Genomic DNA, 10,993 nt, shown 5'->3' with positions numbered 1-10,993 from the left:
TTTACAGACCTGCCACTACTGGCGCTCGCGAATTTGTAAATATCCCCTCTACGTACGAGCTCACAGCGTATAACTCGGAAACAATTAACTTTGGAAAATTATAAAAGCCCTATCCAGAAAACCTAAAATAATGTCTACCCGGGCCGAAAAAAATTAATTTTTATAATTTGTTTGAATTTTTTTTAGCGATAAGCTTTATTTGCAATAACTCCGAAATTACGGCATTTAGGTATAGGGAATATAACATAAAAATATTTCTTAAGGAATTGAAAACGTAAAAAATATACAGGGTGTTCCATTTAAAATTAGAAAGTGTTAAATAATGTAAAGGCAAATGCAGAATTAAATACATTTATTTTAATGTCTAGGTACACATGTCTTTCTATCACGAAATACTATAATCGACTGACTCATTAAATACTTCATTATCCATATTCGGGCATCTATGCTGTTTGTCAGAACATCCATTTCTTTTAGTCATCCGTCAGGGCCGGCGTAGAAAATATTCTTTACAAAAGTTTATAAGATTTCCAGAAAAATGGAAGATTTGACAACAATGTAATTACCACTATAATATTGGCCGCATTAGAAGACCATTACCCACCAAAATCTATAAAAATCGTTCTAGCGGTTTACGAGAAATTACCGTGCTTCCATACTTTCTCGCTACCCTGTATAAAAATAAAAATATTTAAATAAAATTAAAATATAAAAGTGATTTTTTATTAATAAACCAAAATATTTTATTACGGTAGGTCCGACAAGTTACAGAAACATCCTTTGCCAATATCCTTTATTTTATCCTTTACAGTGTTTTTAATGATCATCATCAAGACTTTATATTCCTGAAATAATGAAAGACTTATTGCTTAATAAGAGCTCTCTGATTCGTTTATTGCGGTTAAGATAAATAGGCGTTGATTAACCTTGTGATGGGGTTAGCTAATTAGGAACACTTTATTTCCCATCAATATTTTATTTTTCTTCAAATACATTTATTATTATGGAACATATTATGGAAATACATTTATTTATTATTACTCAGTTGACGAGGAACCCATTTAGACCAGGGCGGATCTGTTTTGAGGTGAATGTGAGAGGTGGCATTCGGATTTTTACAGATAAAGTTAGGTGACAACTTCAATAATTATAATTGACTTATGCTCCTTCTCAAATATGCCCGGAACATTAATAAAAAATTTAAATATCTAAAAATTTCGAAAAATATCGATTTTTTTCTACTTTCATTGCCTATAACTTTAAAACACTTCAATTTGGAACAAAGTTGTAGGGAAAGAAAGTAAAGATAATTAAATTTTTTATAATATACGACTGGTTAAAAATGTCTTAAATTATTATCATTTCTGCAAAATAGCAATAAATAGAAAATAAGGGGGCAAAAAGACTGTGTGGTTTTTCAACCACTTTGATTGCACTTAGAACCTTCATAATTCGCCTAAAAATTTCTTACAACATACTTAAACCGTCCACCAAATTTCATTAAAATCGACCTAATAGATTTTGCATAATAATTTTGCAATCTAAATTTTTTGAAAAAAGTTCAATTTTTTTAAAAACTTTCTGAACAAAAAGTAGACAATTTAGAAGTTTGCTAATTTTTTTGCATATAAAGAGGTTCTCTACCTATCTAATACACTTTACAGAATTAAAATCGGATGATTTAGGCGGCCTCAGCACTGTTTTAAAGTTATGAACAATGTTTTGGCTTATAAACAAATACAGTGAGGACGTTTGAGTTGGAATAAATTCATTTTCTCGAGAATGGGCGACTTTGGAGATAAATCCCTAAACAGATCAATTTTTATTTTTGAATTATAATTTTTTGGCATAAATATCATACATATGATATTGGCATAAATGGCATAAATAAATATGGCATAAATATCATACATATGATATACAGCTCTTTTTAACGTGTAAAATTAATTAATTTTTTTTTCTGTATACATACAATAAAATAAAAAACTGATAATCTGGTTTAATTTTTTTCGACTTTGTAATTTGTGTATTTTAGAAATAATTAATAAATTCTAATTAATTTTAAACTCGTTTGTGTTTATTTATCTGATAATACATTTCAAAAGGATTCTTGTTACAAGCAAACACTGTTGTGAACATCATTCTACAAAAAATTAATCGTGTAAATAACCCTTGGGTTTCAGTTTAATTAACACAAAATAAATGTTTGCCACCCTTTAAATATTAATCTAACAATAATCCCTTTTATATATTTCAATCTTGCACCTTAAATAAAGTTTTCGTCCATTTAAAAATTATGATTAATATTATCCAACTAAAGTTATAAACTCTGAATCACACTATTTATAGGTCTGGATCCCGCGTATGAAAAAAAGTTGATTAATAGCAAGCTGAAAATTTGTTAATATAGTATTTTTACTACAAAAACGTTATTACGTAGGTCAAAATTTTTGACGTAAGAGAACTGTCAAAACATTAGAATGTGACTTTTCATTCTTGCCATGTTTATAATAAACATGGCAATAATGAAAAGTCACATTCTAATGTTTTGACAGTTCTCTTACGTCAAAAATTTTGACCTACGTAATAACGTTTTTGTAGTAAAAATACTATAGCTTTAGGGTGTCTAGTCGGACAAACTTTTATATATGGGGGACACTGGAACAGGGTTAGTTTTAATTGTGGAACAGGTTAAAAAATTGGAACGGTCACACCACGAAAACGGCACATTTATTTTGTCCGACAGAACACACTTAAACTCTCCGAACAGAGATTAAACTCTCATGCAAAAATCAGACTGCTATTTATCACCTGTCATAATTCCTGTCATTTGACATATTCTACATGTTCCACTCATTAAAACGCCCATTTGGTGATAAATAGCAGTCTGATTTTTGCATGAGAGTTTAATCTCTGTTCGAATAGTTTAAGTCTCTTCTGTCGGACAAAATACATATGCCGTTTTCGTGGTCTGACCGTTCCAAATTTTTAACCGGTTCCACAATTAAAACTTCCCCTGTTCCAGTATTCCCATATATCAAAGGTAGTCCGACTAGACACCCTTAAGCTATTAACCAATTTTCAGCTTGATATTAATCAACTTTTTTTTCATACGCGGGATCCAGACCTATTAGTATTTTTGGTGGGAAGTAGCCACAGTTTTGATTTAAAATAAGTTTATTTGACGTTTCAATTTCCACTGAAACATCATGCAAAATACGAAACATTAATAAATTAAATAAATTTTGATTTTGTTGCCTGGCATCTAATAATTTAATATTATCTGACTTTATTCTATAGGGCTTTTCATCGATTGTCATTTGTTTCGAGCTTCTGTCATATGTCGTCTTATATAAATATATCTACGTCATACGTTATTGGTATATAGCAATGATACAAATCAAAGACGTATGACGTAGATATCTTAACTTCATACGACACATGACAGAAGCTCGAAACAAATGACTGTGAATGAAAAGCCCTATTGAGAATTTATAATTTAAAATGATTTGCCAGTATTTATGGTTGTCCTTTTAAAAACAAATCACATGCTATGATTTAGTGTAATCGAATCAAAAATTTTCCAATAAAGTCGTCCCAGAAATGGCCATAAGCCAATGTGTGAAAATATTAGAATAATGACCAGTATAGCCATACACGGCAGAATGGACAAACGAAAATGAACTTAGTATTATATTTGATAAAAGAGACATGCCATGTCTAGAATTCTTAGGTAAGAAAATAACCACGCTATTGAGAATTGATTTAAGAAAAAGAACAAAACTACAACAGAAGATGTATATTGGAGATGATTCACATAAAGAAAGATCAAAATTGTATCAATAATAAGACCAATATCATGAATCACACCTTAATACAAATACACCATTCGGCAGATATTTTAAATACGACCCTGAAGGTACTAGTACACTTTAGAAGACCAAAAATAATCATTTTTTCAAGAATTTTCTTCTCAGAACCTTTATTAAAATGAACATAAAACTTTTTACCTGTTAATATTTAACTCTTAGAGAGTACAAAAAAATGTATCTTTTTTCATTTATGCACGTACATTAATATTGTAGAGGGCGCAAAAGTCGAGACCTCGAAAAATGATGGCGGACAGTTAATCTCAGGATTGGGATATCTGAAACAAAAAAATCGTATTGCATTTGAAAAAGGAAGGTTTCGTACCTGACAATTTACCACAATTTGACCAAAAAATAATAAATAAATAATTTTTGGCCATGAAAACTGAAGAAAAACGGGCGATTTTTTCACAAAATTTTTTCAAATTTCACGTAAATTGTCACGTAAGAAACCTTCCTTTTTCCAATGCCGTATGAATTTTTTGTTTCAGAGATCCCAATCCTGAGATTAACTGTCCGCCATCGGAACTACTTTTTTTCGAGGCCTCGAATTTGGCGCCCTCTACAATATTAGTGTACGTGCATAAATCAAAAAGGAAATATTTTTTTAATTCTCTAAGAGTTAGATAGTACAGTCGAACCCGCTTATTGGAATAGCCTTCATGCCAAGCAAAAGTATTCCTATAACCGGAATATTCTAATACCCGATCATTGATTGCTAGGATAAACGTTTCAGGTCTTCATATTTATATTCCATAAACCGGGATATTCCTTTAACCGGTATTCTAATAAGCGGGTTCGACTGTAATATGTAAAAAGTTTTATGTTAATTTTTAATAAAGGTTCTGAGAAAAATAATCTTGAAAAAATGATTTATTTTTGGTCTTCTAATCTAAAGTGTACTAGTACCAATACCGGCAATACCTGTAGAGTTCAATCCCCATCTGGTTATAGGGTAATAGTATATTATTCAACGAGCATGTAATGATGGCTATTACTCACGATGATGAAGTTTGCGACACGAGTCGTAGGCGAGGGTCGTAATTCATCAGAGTGAGTAATAGCCATTACATGCGAGTAGAATACTATACTTTTTCTACGACCTTTTTTATTTTAATTAGTAAAAAATTAATTATCAACTACTCGAGATTTAAATTATAATAATTTACAAAAATACCTAAATGCTATTTACCCCTAGTACGTGTATGAATAATTGGTTGCCTACTATTATCAAATTCTTATTTATTGTAAAAATACAACTAGAAAGAGTCAATATAAGTTCTATTCGTTTCCGAAAAATTATAAGCTTAAATTTGTACCTACTGTCAGTGAATCTAATAAATAGGAAATGGCTGTTGTCGGTGGACGTATTTCATATATTATATAGTTGTATATTATACAGGGTGTAACAAAAATACAGGTCATAAATGTAATCACATATTCTGGGACCAAAAATAGTTCGATTGAACCTAACTTACCTTAGTACAAATGTGCACATAAAAAAAGTTACAGCCCTTTGGAGTTACAAAATGAAAATCGATTTTTTCCAATATATCGAAAACTATTAGAGATCTTTTATTGAAAATAGATATGTGGCATTCCCATGGTAGTAGTATCTTAAGAAAAAATTATAGTGAAATTTGGAAACCCCATAAACATTTTATGGGGGTTTTGGTCTTTTAAACCCCCCCAAACTTTTGTGTACGTTCCAATTTAATTATTATTGTAGTACCATTAGTTAAACACGATATTTTAAAAACTTTTTTGCCTCTTAGTACTTTTTCGAAAAGTCAGTTTTTATCGGGGTATTTTGAATATTTGTCAAATCCACCACATATTTGTATATGGCTAAGTACGATTATGGAGACTTGGTAATAATATGAAAATTTATTTATGATTTACATTTTTAGGTATATTTTGAACCATATTAAAAAAGAAGTAATATCTCCATAAAAAGTGCCTTCTCGAAAAAATACAAAGAGGCAAAAAAGTTTAAAAACACTGTGTTCAACTAATAGTACCACAGTAAAAGTTTAATTGGAACATACACAAACATTTGGGGGGTTTAAAAGAGCAAAACCCCCATAAAATTTTTATGTAAAGATATTAAAAAAGAAGCCGCAACTCGATAAAAATTACCTTATCGAAAAAATACTAAGAGGCAAAAAAGTTTTAGAAATATTGAATTTAACTAATGGTACCACAATAATAATTTAATTGGAACGTACACAAAAGTTTGGGGGGTTTAAGGGAACAAAACCCCCATAAAATTTTTATGGGGTGCACAAATTTCACTATAATTCTTTTTTAAGATGTTCCTGCCATAAGAATGCCACATGTCTATTTTCAATAAAAAATCTCTAATAGTTTTCGATATATTCGAGAAAATCGATTTTCATTTTGTAACTTTAAAGGGTTGTAACTTTTTTTATGTGTATATTTGTACTAAGGTAAATTAGGTTCATTCGAACTATTTTTGGTCTCAGAATATGTGATTTAATTTATAACCTGTATTTTCGTTACACCCTGTATAATGTATATTTACATTTAACTAAAAATAATATAATAATATAACTATACATAATATGTTATAAATAACATATTTAACACAATATAACTTAAAAAATAAACACAATATTAGTTATAAATTCCATAACATAATTCCAAACATAAACAAACTGCGCTAATGTCACTGTCACTAAAATAAATGATAAACGTCAAAATTTTTAGTAAACAATATATAAACCATAGAGGTATATATTGACATAGAGAGAGTATCATTCGGAGCGAAGTGACGACACCATCTTTTTTCTTTGGATTAGTGCTACTTCACTCTTACACATAGTAAAGCTGCGACAGTATGATAAACGTCATTTTTAAGTTAGGAGAAGTACGAAGTTAGCTGATGTCTTTCCTGTTATTTTTATTTAGTCACTGTTTACATTGGACATTGACATTTATTTGTAGATGTTTTTAGACGAATATTCTGTTTGGTTTTGTTTTTTATTGTTAATTGTGCAGCGAAATTGTGATAGTAAATTAAATATAAAGTTGTTTATAGCCTACAGAACTGAATTATCCCATAGTAATTATCAGTTTGTGTCAATTTGTTTGTGTGTAAAAAAGAGAAAACACCTTTCCTTGTGTTTGACCGACTTGTAGCAAGGGCTTTCTTGAGAAGCCTGTAAATTGCGGGAATAGGACAGACAGGGATAAAATCCTCACTTTTTACTGTTCCCAAGGCTATACATTTCCCCCATGCAATACATTTAAATGAATTTTATCCAAACAAAGGCAGGAACATTGGATAAAAGCAATAAAGAGAACAGACCACAAATTAAAATATGAGAGTATGTAGTAAACATTTTATAAGTGGTAAGTTTAAAGTAATTCAACTAAGTAATAAGTTTTTAAAATGTCTACAATAAAAATATATATGTACTTACCAATTCGGTTCTAGTTTAGAACAAGGGTTATGTAAAGAAAATCATGCTTGACCATGTAAGATATAGTGTATTACAATATGGTTAAATGCAAAGCTTAATAATGCCTTAATGCATATAGCCTGCCTAAACTGTCCTTAAATCTTCTTCTTCTAATGACACTACAACCATTTGTAAATCTTTGCCTGCTTAACAGCATTCTTCTATTCTGCCCTGTCGCTACTTTCCTGCACCACTGCCTGATATTTATGGTTTTAAGATCCTTCTCTACATCGTCTATCCATCTGTTACATGGCCTTCCTCTTGTTATATTTCCTTGGGGCTTCCATCTCTGACATCACAGCTCGATTATCTGACATTTTTTCTAAGCGACCAAGAAAGTTTAGTCTTTGAGACTTTACAAATCTAACAATATCTGCGCTCTGCATTAGTTCATTCAGCTTGTGGTTCATTTTAATTATCCATGAACCATCTACAATGTGTTGGTCCAAATATGTTCCTTAGTATTTTACGCTCAAATATTCTCAGTTGATTTTCATTAGTGGTTGAGATGGTCCACATTTTACATCCATATGTGACCACTGGTGTAATTACTGTTTTGTAGATTCTAAGCTTATACTCACGATTCAGTAACAGTAACTTACTTTTCATTACGTCTTTGTATGCATAAAAACACTTCTTATTACCGATAAGAATCCGTTGTTATATTCCATTTAGGTATTTTTTTTTACTTTCATTAATATATAGACCAAACATAGCAACTTCCTGTTTCAGCTCTATAGCTTTTTCGCTTAATACATTTTTGTTGTGGCTTATTATGGCAATTGTCCTTAAATAATGTTAAAATACTCTTGTGATATTTTGTCATATTTGTATGATTTTTTTATGGTATACAATTTAGAGTTTTTATTTATGTATTTGTTGTTTTTAGGAATAAACACCAGCTATTTTAAATGTAGGAAAAGGAGAAACTGCTGGAATCTAATTTTACACAAATGTTTTTGACTATTGAAGATTTGGATAAACAACAGAAGTTACTTTGGGCTATAGCTATGTGCAGATTTATTTCCTTGTGGATTACTATGTTTATTCTTTTTAACTATACTTCCTATATTGTTTGTGAGATTAATATTATTATTTAATTGATTATATTAATATTTTGTAATAATAATCAATGCTTTGGTTTAACAAATAGACAACTTAGAATAGAAAAATGCTTTATTGTCATGGAAAATTGTACAATTTATACACAAAACTTACAGAGTCATAAAAAACAATAATAAACTAAAACAATAACAAAAAAAATGTTAGGATATAAAGAGACTAACGCTAATAATTGTATTGAAGGTTTTTATATCCTCTTTAAATCCTAACATTTACACAATGTGCTCATACCAGCAACAAGTTTTTATACTTGTGTAATATGAGTCCTATTTGAGAGTACCAGTAGTAATGCAATAGGTCTATAATTGCAGGCATTAGATTTTTCACCACCCTTATGAAGAGGAATAATGATGGCTGTCTTTAGGCAGCTCTAGAAATTTACCTTTCTTAAGGGGCTATCCTAGTGTAAAAGTATGAAATTCATATACTTTTTGGGGAATTTCTAAAATAAAAAGTACTGTACCAATTATTTTGAAAATTTTTTGCTCAATTAGAAATCCAATGAAATCAATTAATTTGTGGTCATCTGATTGAATACAACCAATAAAACCAACATTATACTGAAAACAGATCCCATGGGCTGTTTTCACTCAATCATGTAGCTATGGATACCTACATTTCGTTTCATTTCGATTTTGACATTTCAAATATTCAATATTTCAAAATGTCACGATTTGGTTGTAATACTGATGAGAATATTAATGAAATTATTATTAATTTTATATCAGCAAAAAATTTTCTATCCGAATAACCCTCGAACATTGATAAATGCTCAAAAATTTTTTAACAACTTTCTCAAGCTTGTTGCTTACAGGCAACAGATCTCCGCCTACGGCGTCGGTCTGTTTCCAAGCAACAAGCTTTCGAAATCTGTTATAAAAATTTTTCGAACAATTATCAATGTCCTCGGGTTATTACTACTGAACATTTGTTATAAAAAGTACATGTGAAACAATTTTCATAAAAAAATATTGAAAATTAAACGATTTATTCGCCATCTACTAGCACCGTGAAAATAAAAACATAGCTCCACTGCTGCAGTGATTGGGACTAAAAGAGATCCTGAAACATAAAATATCAAAAGTTATTATTGAAATATAGGTTATTTTCTATACCATCAAATAGGGATTTTTTTAATCGGATAAAAAATGTCAATTTGGCGGTTTTTGAAACTGAAAATGTTCTAGCTAATTTAAAAAAATTTCAACACTTCGTCATTTTTCCAAAAATCCTAATTGATGGTATAGGAAATAACTAATATTTCAATAATCAATATGTATTTGCAATTTTATAATTCAGGATCTCTATTAGTCCCAATCGCTGCAGCAGTGGAGCCATGTTTTTTATTTTCACTGTGCCAGTAGATAGGGCATAAATCGTTAAATTTTCATTATTTTTTTTTATGAAAATTGTTTTACTTGTACTTCTTTTTATAATAAATAGTCATGCAAATTTTCAAAACAATTGGTACAGTACTTTTTATTTTAGATATTCCCAAAAAAAGTATGTGAATTTCCTTCTTTTACACTAGGATAGCCCCTTAAAAGAGTCATTAGTGGGATGCGGACTCCCAACACATTTTCTGGGAGATTTGAGACAATTTTTATGGATAGTCCATCAGTACTACAGGAAGATTTGCTTTTGATACTATTGATTGTTTGGATCAGTTCAGATTAATCAACTAGTCTTATAAATAATGAATTTGAGACCTTTCTTGAATTAGGGAGATAGGAAATCGGATCTTAACAAAATTGATCTCTTGTGACAAAATAGTTGATGTTATAATTTTACTCACATTAATAAAGTATTCATGGTCTGGAAGGGAAAATGTTTGAGCTTTGTGAGTTTGATTTCGAAGAAGATTGTTTATTATGGACCAAATTTCTTTTGCAACACTTTTAAAGCTTCTCAGATGATTTTGATAGTTTAATTTTTTAGCTGATTTTTTAAGTTTTAAATAGGTTGCCCTGTACTTAGTGATATATTCAGTAACAGAGACGTTGGTAGTAAATTTCTTGATGTACAGGGTTATTCAATATATTTTGCCCCCCTCATATATATTTTTGACATACAGTAGAACCCTGCAAATCCAAACTAACGGAAAGTGAAATTTTTTTTAAAAATTCAAGACAAAAACTTAAATACATGTTTATTATACAAAGTATAACCAGAAAATTGAACAATATTGGATTCGTAGGACTTTGACATTTAAAATTTCTTAAAAATAAATACGTAGGTACTTTATATGTAGTGCTTATAAAGGTTAAACATAAATTTACTTCGGTTTTCTCATAGCCAGGTTACACGTTTTGCAGGAGAGCTTTGAATTACTGGTTAGGCTGACTTTCCAATAATCCGAACTTTTCAGAATCCGAACAGGCTGTCCCCCCAATTAGTTCGGATTTTCGGGGTTCTACTGTATACAACATACTAGTGACGTCATCCATCTGGGCGTGATGACGTAATCAAATATTTTTTTAAATGAGAATAGCCAATTCATGAATCTGACAAACCATG

At 30.1% G+C, this 10,993-nt stretch overlaps 1 long non-coding RNA gene across 1 annotated transcript; it reads left to right on the top strand.

Annotated features, from left to right (window-relative positions):
- Positions 1-6,615: 6,615 nt before the first annotated feature.
- On the top strand, positions 6,616-8,526 carry LOC114329497 (uncharacterized). Its single transcript, XR_003652328.2, has 2 exons — positions 6,616-7,244; positions 8,244-8,526. It is a non-coding gene; the product is annotated as an uncharacterized LOC114329497 (long non-coding RNA).
- The last annotated feature ends 2,467 nt before the right edge of the window (positions 8,527-10,993 follow it).

The sequence above is a fragment of the Diabrotica virgifera genome, chromosome 6 (genome assembly GCF_917563875.1).
Source record: "Diabrotica virgifera virgifera chromosome 6, PGI_DIABVI_V3a".
Lineage (NCBI taxonomy): Eukaryota > Metazoa > Arthropoda > Insecta > Coleoptera > Chrysomelidae > Diabrotica > Diabrotica virgifera.
Note: the sequence above shows the minus strand (reverse complement) of the source record. Positions and strands in the feature narration are given on the sequence as shown.